This window comes from Euleptes europaea, chromosome 3 (assembly GCF_029931775.1).
Source record: "Euleptes europaea isolate rEulEur1 chromosome 3, rEulEur1.hap1, whole genome shotgun sequence".
Lineage (NCBI taxonomy): Eukaryota > Metazoa > Chordata > Lepidosauria > Squamata > Sphaerodactylidae > Euleptes > Euleptes europaea.
Genome location: NC_079314.1, coordinates 1,198,857 through 1,215,967, shown reverse-complemented (window position 1 = coordinate 1,215,967; position 17,111 = coordinate 1,198,857).

Below are 17,111 nucleotides of genomic sequence, written 5' to 3'. Positions count from 1 at the left end.
TCAACTTTAAGTGGTGTCTTGTAGTGGCTGTTAAGTATCAAATCTCGACTCCTTGAGAGCAGTTGAAGTAGGCAGTCCCTCCCGTTGCCAGTTTCAATATGTTAAGCCTCTACTAAAGGGTCAGGACATTTTTCTCCAGGCCTGTTGGCAACCGTCCGTGGCATAACAGACTAGGGCTGATTCAGATCCTCATTCAGTGGTGACACTTACTGAGTGACTTTGGGGTAGTCTGAGTTACCTCACAGGGTTGTTGTGAGAATAAAATGGAAGGGGGGAACCCACGTGTGCCACCTCGAACATAGGGTTGCCAGCTCTGGGTTGGGAAATTTCTGGAGATTTTGGGCAGAGCCTAGGGAGGGTGGAGTTTAGGGAGGAGAGGGACCTCAGTGGGGTTTAGTGCCATAGAGCCTACCCTCCAAAGCAGCCATTTTCTCCAGGGGAAATTATCTCAGTAGTCTGGAGATCAGTTATAATTCTGGGAGATCTCCAGGCCCCACCTGGAAGTCGACAACCCACCAAATGCCTTGAGGATATGCCAAATAAAAGTGTCCTAAAAGATGTGTCTTTGTAAAATGCCATCAAGTCAGTGACCCCAGCAAGGGGCTTTCAAGGCAAGTAAGAAGCGGAGATGGTTTGCCATTTCCTTCCTCTGCAGAGTCTTCCTTGGTGGTCTCTTTCCAAGTAAGGACCCTGCTTAGCTTCCAAGATCTGACAAGATCCGGCTATACTATGCCGCCTTCCCTCCCATGTGATGAAAGATGGATGGAATTAAAATCATTTGCACAAATGATTTTGTTTCTGTTCTCGCAACAACTCTGGGAGGTGGGTATTATTTTCCCCAGACGGGCCGGGATCCCGCAGTTAAGAAAGGCTTATTCTTCTTGCAGTTGTTAAAATCCAACTGCTTTTCAATCAAGATTAATTCATGAAGTCATTTGAAAACCAAGGCCACATAGCAAGCTCATGCCTGAAATGGAATTCAGACTTCCCAAATCTTAGCACTCTCTAACCTGCCCCAATACCGGTTCACCAGGGGACAATTGCAGAGAAGAGAGAGGCCCGGCTCTCACACCTTCCATCGGTCTTGCTTTCTTAGTGTATGGATGCACGATAGCCATGGTTTGCGCATCCTTCTCTGATAAGTCTCCCCATTGTAAGTAACAATCCATAGATTGTGCATAATCCCAGCTTGCCTGCTTTGAGTCTTCCCTCAGCCCCCGCAATGGAGAGGACAGCCTCCCATGGGGCATTCAGCCAGGAAGACGGGCTTCTCAACAAACAACGGGTTGTAAATCCAGCTGTTCTTACCATCTACGATTAGCACAAACCCTGTTTAACCAATCAGCTACAAACTCTAGTTTGAAATCCCAGATTGGGGCCAATTTTTAAAAAACATGAGTTGATTAACCGGTCTGTGTTCAGACCCCACAACTTGGATTAAAGCTCATGTGATCATGACTTACAAAGATGTCTAAGGGGGCATGGGAACAGGATGCAGCTGATCGACAATCATGAAAATGCACTTTGTGCATGCTTAGAGGAACGCCTAACACAATCCTATGCATGTTTACTTGGATGTGATTCCTACTGTTTAGTTATGGTTTATTGATTGGTAAATCTATGTAAGATTGCCGGCTTAATTATATACTATTACTGCAGACCTGATTCTTTAAAGGAGACTGCTAGGATGGGGTTGACACCACAGTTAGAGAGGGCAAGGTGAAGCTGCAAGACAAACAGCAGCTGCAGGAGATTTCCCCTCCCCTAGGTTTACTACCAATTCTCTCTGTTGTTAAATTTCTCTATCCTCGGCCAATCTGAATAGAACAGAATACAGGTTTAAAAGAATAAGCCATGCAGATTTGCACAGAACGAGAAAGCATGCCTGGAACTACCATGCCATTCCTGCCACTTCTAGGCCAAGACTATCCATTTATTTATTTACGTCATTTATCCCCCATTTTTCTCCCCAATGGGGACACAAAGTGGCTTACATTGTTCTCCTCTCCTCCACTTTATCCTCACAACAGCCCTGCAAGGTAGGTTAGGCTGAGAGTGCACGACTCGGCCAAGGGCACCTAGTAAGCTTCCGTGGCAGAGTGGGGATTTGAACTTGGTACTCCCAGATCCTAGTCTAACAGTGTAACCGCTACAACACACTGGTTCTCATGGTCTGAACTGGGAGTTTGGGACTCCGGTTTGAAACTCCATGTCAGAGGTTGGAGTAGGAAGGCAGGCTGGGGAGAACAGAAGGAAGAAGAAGGGAAAAGAGAGGCGATAAGGAACCCAAAATAGGAGGAGATGGCAATATGGAGAAAGCGAGGAGGAATACCAAGCTGTCTCTTTTTCTGCCTCCCCTGAAATTCTTTAAAAGCACAGCCAACTAAGGATTAGCAGCAATCGATGCAGTTCCAGAATGCACGTGAGGGAGGGAGAGAAATCAAGTGACAGATGGACAGGTCTCAATCTGCACCTGAATACTGGACACGAGTCCTTTTCCTAAGAGGCGAGGGAGACATTTATTTCCACCCAACCCAAGAAACTGGAGGTGCATAAGGCGGAAAATCCAGACTCCCTACTTTCCAATTGAATGCAGCCCACCTGTACAATTCTCCCACACCAAATCCCTTAATAGCAAAGACCGCCTCTGGCAGCCTACTTCACACATCCCGCGGCAACAGATCTGGGTTTTTCCTGCCTTGTGCGCATGCTCAACAGGGAGCAACCCAGTCTGGCTCTTTGATACATGCATGTGTCAGGGAGAGGGGCCATGGCTCATGGTTGATACTGTTATGCGCACCTCGTGTGTAAGGTCAGCCCAGTCCAGAAAGAAATATTCAGACTGCATTCCACATTTGTGTGCCTTTACAAATTAAAAACATATTTTAATAACAATCGGACACCATAGGCACAGGGTCCATTTAGAATACATCCTTAAATACATACCTGGGCTGTTACAAAATTGTTTTATCTGTGGATTAATGTGCAGGTATGCATAAGATGTTTTATTAGACCACTGATGAAGGCCTGAGGGCCGTTTTGGCATGTGGTTTTAGACTATCAACCTTGTATTTGTTGCCATATAGGCTTGTTTTTAATGTCTGCGTGAGTGCTTTGTAATTAGGGTTGCCAACCTCCAGGTGGTCAAACAAAACAAAACAGGGTCGACTCAATTATCAAAAGCTATATTCAAAGTTAACAACTACAAAACACAAACAAGTGTATAAAATATTGTGCAACTAGATACAAAGATATGAAGCTGTACAGAAGGGTAGCAAATACAGCAAAAAGCTCAATGGCAGTCTCCAACAAGGAACGAAAAGCAGGTCAGGGATTGGAGCAGGTGGAAACCAAGATCTTGCCACTGCTGAAACGATCAAGGCGACACAACGAGATGGAGGAGGGAAAGCTTTCCCAGGTAGTTGAGGCGCTTTCGCTTAAGAGAGCTTCTTCAGCCTAAGGAACAAATAATATGTACAAATTCTAATCATTTTACATTCATGCCGCACGCTTATCTAGAGAGAAAGCCTCCTGCTTACCTCCAAAAGAGGGCAGTATCTGGACTCAGCCAAATAAAATCATGATTGAACGAGTAGGATTGACTGGATGTCTTCAGTTCTGTTTTGCTTTTTTTAATTTTAGTTTTTAAAGAGATTTCATGCTCCCACCAAAGGGCTGCAAATTGAAGTAGACACTGTCGGCTGTAAGGGCATATAAGAAGTTTTATTTCAAGTCACATGATGGTATGTGCATGGATCGTCAGAAAATTAAAGGGGACAAGTCGAATTAAAGTATAAGCTATAAAAAGCAGGATAGATCTATTTCATTATTCAAACCATGAGGGGTCATAGTATTGAATAGATGGATAAAGCGCATTTCGTGTTGTAGGAGAGTTATGAAAAATAAATCATCTACATAACGCTTATAAAAAAGAACCTGCCATTTAGCCATTTTCGTCTTAAATCCACATAACGCCACTGATGTCCAAAAAACTCTCCTACAACACGAAATGCGCTTTATCCATCTATTCAATACTATGACCCCTCATGGTTTGAATAATGAAATAGATCTATCCTGCTTTTTATAGCTTATACTTTAATTCGACTTGTCCCCTTTAATTTTCTGACGATCCATGCACATACCATCATGTGACTTGAAATAAAACTTCTTATATGCCCTTACAGCCGACAGTGTCTACTTCAATTTGCAGCCCTTTGGTGGGAGCATGAAATCTCTTTAAAAACTAAAATTAAAAAAAGCAAAACAGAACTGAAGACATCCAGTCAATCCTACTCGTTCAATCATGATTTTATTTGGCTGAGTCCAGATACTGCCCTCTTTTGGAGGTAAGCAGGAGGCTTTCTCTCTAGATAAGCGTGCGGCATGAATGTAAAATGATTAGAATTTGTACATATTATTTGTTCCTTAGGCTGAAGAAGCTCTCTTAAGCGAAAGCGCCTCAACTACCTGGGAAAGCTTTCCCTCCTCCATCTCGTTGTGTCGCCTTGATCGTTTCAGCAGTGGCAAGATCTTGGTTTCCACCTGCTCCAATCCCTGACCTGCTTTTCGTTCCTTGTTGGAGACTGCCATTGAGCTTTTTGCTGTATTTGCTACCCTTCTGTACAGCTTCATATCTTTGTATCTAGTTGCACAATATTTTATACACTTGTTTGTGTTTTGTAGTTGTTAACTTTGAATATAGCTTTTGATAATTGAGTCGACCCTGTTTTGTTTGGTTTGACTATTCTGGCTAACAGTGGTTTTGAGTCCTTTTTGTAACCTCCAGGTGGTGGCTGGAGATCTCCCACTATTACAACTAATCTCCAAGTGACAGAGATCAGTTCCCCTGAAGAAAATGGCTGCTTTGCCCATTGGACTCTACAGCATTGAAGTCCCTCCCCTTTCCGAAACTTCCTCAGGCTCCACCCCCAAAATATTTCCCAACCTGGAGCTAGCAACCCTTTTTATAATAAATATATTCATAGTATAATTGAATTCTTTCCTACCCAACCTTTGGGTGCCCAGCTTTGTCTTTAGGTTGGGTTCCCCCCCCCCCATTTTGTTCAGTGGTAGGGTCTCTGCTTCGCATGCGGAAGATCCCAGGTTCAGGCCTCAGCGTCTCCAGTAAAAAGGACCTGGCAGCAGGTGATGGGAAAGACCTCTGCCTGAGACCCCAGAGAGCCACTGCCAGTAGATAATACTGATCCTGATGGACCAAGGGTCTGGTTCAGTATAAGGCAGTTTCCTGTGTTCATCATGTTCACACAAACATCCAAGGTATATGCCTAGAGAGGATCATTCTAAACGAACCTTCAATTACAACCTCTTGGCCAACCCAAGCCAGCGTCCTGAGTGCCACCGTCTCTTTGAGGTTCTGATCATTTCAGCCCAGAATTTCTTGGTGGGGGTGGAAGAGGAAACTGGTTTCGTTGCTGAGGCCTTGCAGAAGTAACTGTGCATATTCATGCAGGGACGAGGGAGACAGAAACAGATGATAAAAGGTTTAGAATGCAGAGCATGCCTGAAGCAAATGGAGAACCAGGTACGTTTAGCCTCAATTTCTATATCTATCCAGCCTCCCTCCTTTCCAATAGAACACAACCCACCTGTACAATTCTCCATATATATGTGGACAGGATAGGATAGGATGAAACTTGCCACATATTTAAGAGTCTGCCATTTACAAAAAATCCTCCCTTGGGGCTGCAGACTCCCCTCCCCCCCATTTAAATAGCCCGCTTCTATTCTTGCATAATCTGCTGCGTATATTAGTGGGTATAGAATCATAGAGTTGGAAGGGACCACAAGGGTCATCTAGTCCAACCGCCTGCACAATGCAGGAAATTCACAACTACCTCCCCCCCACACACACACACACCCAGTGACCCCTACTCTATGCCCAGAAGATGGCCAAGATGCCCTCCCTATCATAGCAAGAATTTTGGGTGAAGGTAGAACAGTCTTGAAAACAGCTGGTCACTTTGTTGCCTGGGTTTAACTGAATTTTAATTTTGTACCTGCACGTCAGCTGATTTTAAAAAATATTTCTTCCCCTATCCAATTCTACATGTTCCCTCCTTTCCTTCAATGCAGAGCTGGTCATTTCTGTTCTTCCATAAAAGTTCCCTCCAATAAAAAATTATGGCTCAAGATACTGTGCGTACTTCCATATCCAGGCCTTGTCGCTTGTGGCGATCAGACATTATCTCCAGGCAACCTGGCAGCAGAGGCTGTGGGGCTCCCCCCCCCCCCCCCGGTCAGCCATTTATGTATCATAAATTACTCACACAGGTGCACATGGTGAGGGGCTAATAAAATGTTTGAGGACCACTACCTTTGGAAGAATTATTTGCAAAACAGCGGCTTGTGTTATACAAACTGGATGCACACAAGAGCAGGGTGTGCAAGAATGAGTTCCGGAGCTCCTGCAATCTTTGCAGCAGATAATGTTGATGTTTAGCTATGTTGATGTTCAGAAGGGCATGGATCGCCTCTGTGCCAGCATGAGCCCTCCCTCTAATCCAGGGGTGTCGAACCCATTTGTTATGAGGGCTGCATATGACATAAATGTCACTCGGTCGGGTCACTACCATAAAATCTAATGCCAGGTTCGGGAGATACAAACGTCTTAGAAGACACAGGCAAAGCCAATGAATGATATTATTTTTACTTTATTTTTTTATTTAAAATACAAATATGCTTAAAGCAGTAGCACTCTTACAGGATTTTCTTTTAACCGTCTTTGATCTTTGACATCTCGGGACTGGGGGGTGGGGGGGTGGCCGCCTCGGCTGGCTTGTGGGCTGAATAGGAGCCGGATCCAGCCCCGGGGCAGCATGTTTGACACCCCTGCTCTAAGCCCCTCTGAGATTTTGAAAGGAAAATGAGGGTAGATTAAAATTAGAAATTGAAGCCAGGTGAGGAAATGGAAATGCAGGACAGTTCCTGGAATTGGGAACAGGGTAGATTCCACTGGTTCAAATACAACAGGTTAGAGTATTTAACTGGAATTGATTTGATCCTATCTTAGCAGTATTGAAAAATCATCCCTACCAGTATATTTCCAATTTGAGACTGACCTTTAAATCTAAATTTCTCGGGCAAGACTTACCTGAAGGACTGTCCTCTCCCAAATGAAGCTGCCCACCCATTGAAATGTGTGTTAGAGGCCCTTCTCTGACAGCCAGTGTGGTAAGAGCAGCGGACTCTAATCTGGAGAACCAGGCTGGTTCCCCACTCCTCCACATGAAGCCAGCTGGGTGACCTTGGGCTAGTCACAGTTCTCTCCGAACTCTCAGCCCCACCTACTTTACAAGGTGCCTGTTGTGGGGAGAGGAAGGGAAGGAGATTTTAAGCCGCTTTGAGACTCCTTTCGGTAAAGAAAAGTGGGTTATAAAAACCAACTCTTCTTTTTCTTCTTTTAACCCCACTTTTGGAGGTGAATGTGGAGACTGTTTTAGTCTTCCAACCTAGCTGAATTTGTCTGGCGCCACCACTGGTTTAATTCCTGCATGAAAGCACTTGTTTTTTGTTTTTGTTTATAATTTTTTATTAATTTTTATAACACAAAACAAAACATACAGTAAAAATAATATTAAAAAATTACAAAAAGAAAATACAAAAGAGTATCTTTATATACTAATTGTTACATTCGTGGTTACAAAATTATAAGATCCAAAAAGATACCTCTTCACCCTCCACCCACCTTAAAAAAGTGACCCATCACCCAACTTCCGAAGAAGTGTCTAAAATGTTTTTTTAAAATACCTATTAATAAAATATAAGAATATTAAAACTAATTTCTATAACTCACTAATTAAAGTAATAAAATCAATTTTTGCCAGTTTATCCCAATATGTGGGGGCCTTTGCCCATGTTTTTTTAAATTCTTCCATATCCTTTCCTTGTAGGAATTCCATTAGTTTGGCCATCCTCATATACATCCATAATTTCTCTCTCCAGTCATAAATTGAAGGTTTATTCAGTTGCTTCCAAACTTTAGCTATTACAATTCTTGCAGCAGCAAAACTATATTGACAAATAACCTTATCGTTATTACTCATATTCTTTTGTGGAATTCCCAATAAACAAAATGCAGGCTTTCTTTTTACTCTACCATTTTTCAAATTATTAGTTTCCTTGATAATTTTTTTCCAGAAACTTTTAATTTTTTTACATAACCACCATACATGCATAAAAGTGCCTCTTTGCTTTCCACATTTCCAACATAAATCCATATCTCCTTTTTTCATTTTAGATATCATCACTGGAGTTATATGCCATCTATAAAACATTTTATATAGATTTTCTCTGATTTCATTAGTTATTGTAAATTTAAATTCTCTCTTCCATAAATTTTCCCATATTTCTAAATCAATATTAAATCCTAACTCCTTCATCCATTTCACCATAACTGGTTTTATTCTTTCTTATTCTAAATTAGTTTCAATTAATAATTTATACATTCTTCCTATCAATCCTTTGTTTCCCTTTATTAATATTTTTTCCAATTTGGATTTATTTTTATTAAATACAAGCTGATTATCTTTATTAAATATATCTTTTAATCTATAATACAGAAACCAGTCCTTAATATTAAGTTCTTCTTAATACCCATTCTCCCTCCTTCCATTCAATAATTTCTCTATATACATCCATTTCTAAATTTTAATGTATCCCTCTTCTCATGTAAGCTTCTACTGGATTAACCCATCCCAGGGTCTTATTTTCCAAAATCCTTCTATATTTTTTCCAAATTTGGAATAGTCCAACTCTAACAATATGAGTATTAAAATCTTTGTTTACCCTCTCATCATACCATAGGTATGCATGCCATCCAAAACGTAAATTATAACCTTCTAATTCTAATATTTTAATATTCTCTAACATAATCCAAGACTTTAACCAAGCGAAACAGGATGCCTCATAATACATTCTTAAATCTGGTAACCCTAAACCTCCTGTTTCCCTTAACTGAATCAAATTATTATATGCTATTCTATGTCTTTCTTTACCCTACAGGAAGTTTAAAATATCTTTTTTCCAAATTTTAAATATTTTGGCTCCTTTTACAATTGGTAAATTTTGAAATAGGAAAAGCATCTTGGGTAAACCATCATTTTAATTACCGAAATTCTACCCCATAATGATAAAGGTATTTTCCCCCAATTTTTCAAATCTACAGTAATTTGTTGCCATATCTTAATATAATTATTTTTAAATAAATTAAAGTTATTAATTTATTAAATAAATTACAGTTATTAATCTCTTCCTGAAGAAAATCAGCCAACAGCAATTTCAGATAATTTTTTCAGTCTTTACCCTCAAGTTTTTCTCTGAGACCGCATATACGGATCCAGCTCACCTTTATTTTTAGTTCAAGCATTGCTATATGATCATCACATTTTTCTTCTCTCTCTTGGCTTGCCTCCAATGACAGTTCTAAGACATCAACTCGTTTTCTGGTTTCTTTGTTGTCCTTTGAGTGTTTCTGAAGTTTTGCCTCTAGCTTGTCCTGTCATACTGTCAAAGATGAAATAGAGTCTTGTAGTGCAGAAATGGCAGCTGTATTTTGACCTACAACCACTGTTTTGATTCAAGCCTTGTTTAACTGATTCCACCTCTTGCTTCACCAATTCCATCTCCTGCTTAACTGATGTCACCTCTTGTTTGACTGATGTCACCTCCTGAAGTGTTTTGGTCAGCAGTTCTTGTAAAGAGTTCAGGGTAGCATCAGGTTTTTTTAGCCATCTTTGTAGCTACAGTTGTCGCTGTTACTGGTGAAGTGGCTGGTGAAACAGCTGGGCTGGTAACAGAAGCTCTTCTGCGGGGTGGTAAAGGTTGCTGAATCTGAAGATGTTTAGGATCTTTAATCAGTCCTTTGGGATGTTTTTCTATATCTTTCTTTTCTTTCTCTTTATCTTTGTCTCCCATCAAAAAACTTGAAGTGGCTGCTATTTATAATCCAATAAAAAAGGAGGGGGTGAAGCTTGTTATTTAAATCATCATTTTAAAAGTAATTTTCCACTGGAACTTAAAATGGCTTCAAAAGCCAGACCAGGAGGGATACTTTAGCACATCTGTATCTTCAATCTGCTATCCTTTGCCAGCTTTTAAACACCTTCAGGTTTTTACTTAGATTTATTTCAAAGTTAGCTTGGCTGGCAGACTGAATTTCAAGTGCGCAACAGCTGGTAAAAAGCCAAGTTTCGATTTGGTTCAGTTAGTGAGTCTAAGATAAAGACCAGGATGCTTTTTACTGCTTCACAAATACTGTCAGACACCTCCGTGAGTTGATTTTTAAAAATATTTCATAAAGCGTGAAAAGAACATTATTTTAAGAAGATCCGAGCTTCTGTGCTGCCTTCCCCGGCTCCTGGGATTTTAATGGCGCCCGCTCCTTCGCTCTCCCGTCCGGGCGCTCGCCGCCACTTCCGAGGCAGCAAGCGCACCTAGGACGGGGAGCACACCGGCGCCCCGATCAGCATCCCCTCTCCTTCAAGGGGTGCCGCGTTTCAGGTGTTGGGGGGCGGATTCCCTACCCCCCGACTGCTTCAAGCCCTGAGCACGATCCTTCGCGCTGCGGCAGCATTTGGCCCGGATCCGGACGTCCACGTGAAAGCACTTGTTATCCTCCCAAGCTTTGCTCGATTGTTTCTGCCACCCTTGAACTGACTTCTGATGTTTCAGTCAGTTTGCATCTGGTTTTAGCAAACTCAGCGTGTTTTATTAGCCCGAGGTGGCTATTTTAGCTGCTGCTGTCAGGCCTGCTCTCTGCTGAGACAACCAGACTGTGTTTTGGTTCCACCAGGTGCGTCCCAAGGCCAGGCCTGTTAACTGTCAAATTCCTTTCGCTAACTCTGTGGGAACCCTCGTAGGATGGGCGGTTGCCATGGCTGCCACCACTATCTGATATGACCAATGCTCTTCCATATAGGCCTTGGGCCGTGCCTTTAGTTCCCATTCGTGCCAACTTACCTGTTAGCTCTGTATACCAGTAGGTTTTCTAATAAACTCTCTTTTAGACTGCTCGTCTGTGGATGTTGTTTATGGGATTACCATGGGGAAAAGAGCTCACATTTTGGCACAAATCCTCTCTACCTTTTACCTGCCTGGCTGGAGCCCTGGAGGGATCGCTGGGATCACGGATTGGAGCAGGGAACATGCTCTCTGAGTGAGTTGCCTGTGGCTGGAGCCCCGGAGGGTTCGCCTGGGTCCCAGGTGGAAGTAAGGACAGTGCTCCCCGGGTAGCGGTTCCTGGCTGGAGCCCTGGAGGGTCCTGAACCTTGGTACATTCCATTGGGACTGTTGGACGAATTCCCTGACGACCCTACTCTGCTGAATGACATTCTTGCTGTGGCGCTGCGGACTGATGTGGAGATCAATCACCTAGTTGTACTTATTCGACCCCCTGGACGACCCACGACGCAGATCAAAGTGCCCAGCACAACCTCCGGACACTGGATACTTTGTTGGAGGAAGTTCAGCTGGCGCAGGAGGATTTAGCGACATTGACCCATTTGTTAGCGGGATTAACTTTACACGAGATGCAACAGGAGTTGGCGGCGGCCCCGATCCGCCCTGTGTGCGGCTCTCCCATGGCGGGAATGCGGGAGGAGGGGTTCCTGATATCAACCGTTCCCGATCCCAACATGTGCCCGAAGGAGGCATAGGATGTGGCGGCCCGGACGGCTTTACAGTTTGTGGGACTGACCTCGGCCACGGTGGCCAAGATCACGAAACGACTAACCCTGGAGTTTGGACCGGATGCAGCTGCTTTGGCAGTCCGGGTTCAATGGTTGTTGGACCAAACTTCCTCTGAGCTCCTTCTGCTTCTGGAGTAAGAGGCCCTCCCGATCATCACAACTGCGATCGCTGCTAAGCTCAAGGCCGACCAAGCTCTCGCCGATCGGAAGCGAGCCGAGGAACAGTTGCAGGCCACCGATGCTGCTGCAGCTCAGACGCTGGCCGATCAGAACAAGGCTGAGGAGCTACGTTTGGCTCAAGTGGCCAACGCTCGAAGCAGCACGATGACGGCAGCAGACGTGCGTCCCAAAGAAAGCACAGGGTTTGGATTGTTCTCCTCGTTTTCCCCGACTTATGGCCCGCCTCGAGACGTGCAATGTGCACGTCTGCTCGCTGATCGCTGGGTCGAACCGGATTACTCGGATGAGGAGGACTTATACTGTGAGGAGTCTCACTGGGCTACTGGCCTCCGAATCAGGAAGGCCCGACGTACTGGGGGAACTGGGGACGAAATGCGTCTCTTACGGGGCCAGAACCGGGACTTGACTGATCGTGTGGCCCATCTGCAGGACCAAATGCAGCTCCTAATGCGAGAAAACGAATGTTTACAGCGAGCTCAAATGCCCCCAGTTCAACCGATGCTAGGGCATCTAACTCAGCCGGCTCCACGGCCACAGGTTCCTCCACTGAGACCGCCAACTCTGCCCCCTCTGGGGCAACTGGCCCAGCCGGTCCCGGGGGCACGTCCTACCGCCTCTGGGGCAACCAGTTTTGCCACCCCTAGGGCAACCTCCAGCGCTACCCCCAGCGCCCCCTCTCATGCAGTGGAAGCAACCACAGTTAAGGGTGTCTTACGATGGCTCAGTTGAGGCTCTGCCCTGTTTCCTACACCAAGTGGACAGTTATATGAGGGAACAGGGGCAGCACTTCCCCACCGAAGACAGCTGAGTACGGTTCGTTGCCTCACTATTGACTGGAAAAGCGGCCGACTGGATAGCTCTCCAGTTTGACACTCGGGCCCGATCCATACGCTCACTCAATAATTTCACGCGAGCGTTGCGGCGACGTTTTGAGGACCCCTTCCTGGGAGAGAAGGCCAAGGCAGCCCTCCTGCAACTTCGACAAGGCTCTACAGCAGTGCGGGAATTCGTGGACGAATTCCAAAGGCTCGCCAGTAAAATAGTGGACTGGACCGAGGCTACCCGAATACATTATTTCCAGGAAGCCTTACACCCTGAAATATTGAACTGGGCTTATATGCAACGAGATCCAGACACTCTAGAAGAATGGATTTTACTAGCTGAAGAAGTGGAAAGCTGCCGCCAATTCATTTCGCTGGCCCGACGTCGGGCCAGGGAGGGGGGCAACCAAAAGCCCTCGCCTAAGGCTGCAACTCCTACACCGCGGAGACCTGCTCAACCCTTGCAAGACCACGTGTCTTGGTTTCAAAGGGGAGCCTGTCTCATTTGCGGAGCCATGGGCCACTTTGCTGCAGCCTGCCCACTTCGACCGGACAGTCCCTTCTGGACTGGCTGGACCGCCCCGGAATCGGGGCGAACTCAGCAAAGAGGCACTGTGGTCAACCGTAGCGCTGCTCCAGGACCGACTGCGCCGTCAGCACTTCACGTCGGCGATGCACCCAACGAGTGTGCACCGACAGACCCATCAGGGTCCCGGATTACAAGTGCCCCGGGAGGGGACCACTCACCTTCTTTGGATGAGGACAGAAGCTGGGACCTCCCAGCTTTAAATCTAGAGTCTCCTTTGGATCTGTCAAAAAACGGGCGGGGTCTGTGGTGAGTGGAGCGACACCGCGGACCCTCATAGCTGTTCCTGCAAAACCCAAGGCTCCTGTAATGGTGAGTGAGATCGAAGATACTGTGTATGTGGACATAGTGTTACAACACTACAAAAAGGGCCCCCAATTACAAGTCAAAGAACTAATAGATTCCGGGTGTGCCTTCTCCCTAATCAATGAGGCCACAACAGTAGCTGTTGTACCTCCACCAACCTCGGCTTTAGTCTCAGACACCCCCTCTTCCTCTCCACTGCCTGCTGAATATCAGGACTTTGCTGATGTTTTTGATGTACAGGAGTGTGATGTACTACCCCCCCATCGCAAAACCGACTGTTCTATTGAGGTGGTAGGGGATGGGAAACTGCCCAGCGGACTTCAGTTCCGTTTCGTATTAAAACATGTACCAGGGAAGCAGAATGTCCTGGCTGATGCTCTATCCAGACTTCCCCAATACCCAACCAAGGTTGAATGCCCCACAGAGTCCCTGTTCACTCCTGCTCAAAGAGGTTTGCTGCCCACTCTAGCAGTCCAAACTCGATCGCAAGCCCGGCTCCCACCACAGCCTTCGCATGGGGGGGGGGGACTCCAAGCCCAACCACGCCGGTCGGCCCGACCGCACCACCTCCCTCACCTCCTTCGCCAGCTCCACCTACACCCGGGCTCCCTGACAATCCAGCCATCCGACCCCCCTCGGGGACATCAGCTTCTCCTCCCGCCAGCACGGTGCCCACAATGCCCGATAGGGTGGGTCTAACGGACTCTTTTTTGAACTCACTTCGTTTCGGTTGCCAAGCCGAACTCTCTGCGCAAACCCTCCCCACCGCTCTAACTGAACGTGGGGGGGTTTGGTACAAAGACTGTAAGCTGTATGTGCCTAAAGGACTACGGAAGGAAGTACTACAGCTAGTCCATTGTGCCAAGACCGCAGGACACTTTGGATTTCTGAAAACGTTATATTTGTTACGAAGACAGTTTTGGTGCACGGGCATGCGAACTGACGTGGACTCGTTCATCCGCAGTTGCCCAGTATGTGCTACTGTCAAAAGGTCCCAAGGTAAACCCCCCGCGTTATTGCAACCATTAGAGACCCCCACTAGACCTTGGGAAGTAATTGCAATGGATTTTATGACCGATCTCCCCCTCAGTGAAGGAAAAACTGTACTTTGGGTAATCACGGACCTGTTGTCTAAACAGGTGCATCTTGTCCCTTGCGCAGGTATCCCGTCCGCCCCAAAGCTGGCCCACCTCTTTGTGTCACATGTCTTCCGTCTCCATAGTTTTCCGCGCAAGGTGGTCAGCGACCGCGGAAGTAGCTATGTAGCTAAATTCTGGAAAGCTTTCCTAAAATTGGTAGGGGTGGAACAAGGTCTCTCTAATGCTTTCCATCCCCAAACCGACAGCCAAACGGAACAGGTAAATGGTGTTTTAGAATGCTACTTGCGTTGTTATGTTAACTACCATCAAGATGATTGGGTTGAATTGTTACCCTTTGCTGAATATGCATACAATAATGCTGTCCATCCATCCACTGGGTATAGCCCCTTTCGGGCGTGTATGGTCAGGACTTCGGCCCCATGGGCCACAACTATGTCTCAGGGGAGGAGGGGAGTGAAGGTGTAGCCGATTGGGTACACACTATTCAAACAACCTGGCCCTGGCTGATTAAAAACCTGGAACGGGCCAAACGTAAATACAAGACTCAAGCTGACAAACATTGCTCACCAGGGAAGGATTATAAAGTGGGGGATATGGTTTACTTGTCCACCAAGAATCTGCGTTCCAACCACCCATGTCACAAACTCAGTGCCAAGTACGTAGGACCCTTTCCCATTTCTTCAGTCATCAACCCAGTAACTGTGGAGCTCTCGCTCCCAAAGTCTTTGAGACAGATCCATCCCGTGTTCCATATCAGTTTGCTGAAACTGCATATTCCCTCCCCGGAGTGGCATCCTGAACCTCTCCCAGAACCACCGGTGATGGTGGGGGGGGATGAACATTTTGAAATTGCAAAAATCCTGGACTCGCGTCTCCATCATGATTCCCTCCAGTATTTGGTTCGTTGGAAACACTTCAGTTCTGCGCAAGATGAATGGGTGCGCGCACGTAATGTTTCTGCACCCCTGATTTTGTTGTTTTAAATTAAAGGGTGTGCACCATAGACTGCTTTGGAGGCTTCTGAGAGGGGAAAGCAACTTATAAATCTAAATAAATTTATCTAAATAAATTAATTTTAACTAGGAAGCCATGCAAGCTGCCAGCCCCTTCCTCTGACAGGCAAAAGCTGAATATTTTACGTGACTCCCTCCCCAAAAAACACACATGCAAAAACACAACCTATCAGCCATATTTATATAGGGTTCCATCTTATTTGCATACATTGACTCCTCAAATATTGGAAGGCTTTTCTTTTGGCTAAGCTAAATGCTTTCCCCTCTGCTGTTTAGTGGGTAGAATCCGAAGAGTACCCTCCTTGGTAGATTTTGTGCACGTATGCCTGGGGCAACTGAAACGTTATCGCATATTTTCTTTGATTGTGTGTTGACTGCCCCTTCGAGAGACCAGTGGACACAGCCAGCGACATTTTCCAAGGTTTCCTTGGTTTCTATGCCTTTCCCACTCGCAGATGCTGATACTACTTTGGGGGTGGCTAAATGTTCACCAGTGGCGGCTTCTATGCAAGGATGGAAATAGAGGGTGGGATTGGTAAGGTTTGTTGTATTCAAGTTCTTCTGGGTCAATGGATTGTTAAAGAAAGAAAGGAAAGGTGGTCCACTTAACTAAAAACTTGCTTTACAGCACCTGTAACTGAGCCAGCATGGTATAGTGATTAAGAGCGGAGGACTCTAATCTGGAGAACCGGGTTTGATTCCCCACTCCTCCACATGAAGCCTGCTGGGTGAACTTGGGCCAGCCACAGTTCTCTCCGAACTCTCTCAGCCCATGCAGAGGCAGGCAATGGCAAACTACCTCTGAACATCTCTTGCCTTGAAAACCCTATGGGGTCGCCGTAAATCAGCTGTAGCTTGGTGGCGCACACGCACAACACAGCAGTAACTTCGGGGTGCTGGTGGCAGAAACTACCTCTATGATCAGTGCTGGCCTCAGTTGCATGCCGATTTCCAAACTGTGTAGTGGTTCAGACCAGCAGCTTATTTAGATCAGTATCGTCTTCCCTGTCTAGCCCCACAGAAGAAGAGTTGGTTTTTATATGCTGACTTTCTCTACCACTTAAGGGAGACTCAAACCAGCTTACAATCACCTTCCATTCCCGCAACATACACCCTGTGAGGTAGGTGGGACTGAGAGAGCTCTAACAGAGCTGTAACTTGCCCAAGGTCACCCAGCTGGCTTCGTGTGTAGGAGTGGGGAAACAAATCCAGTTCACCAGATTAGCCTCCGCTGCTCATGTGGAGGATTGGGGAATCAAACCCGGTTCTCCGGATCAGACTCCACCACTCCAAACCACCGCTCTTAACCACTACACCACACTGGCTCACTACACCACAGAGACTCACAGGATTCCCCCACCTCCGGAGTGAAACCCTTTCACTGGAGCTGCCAGGGACTG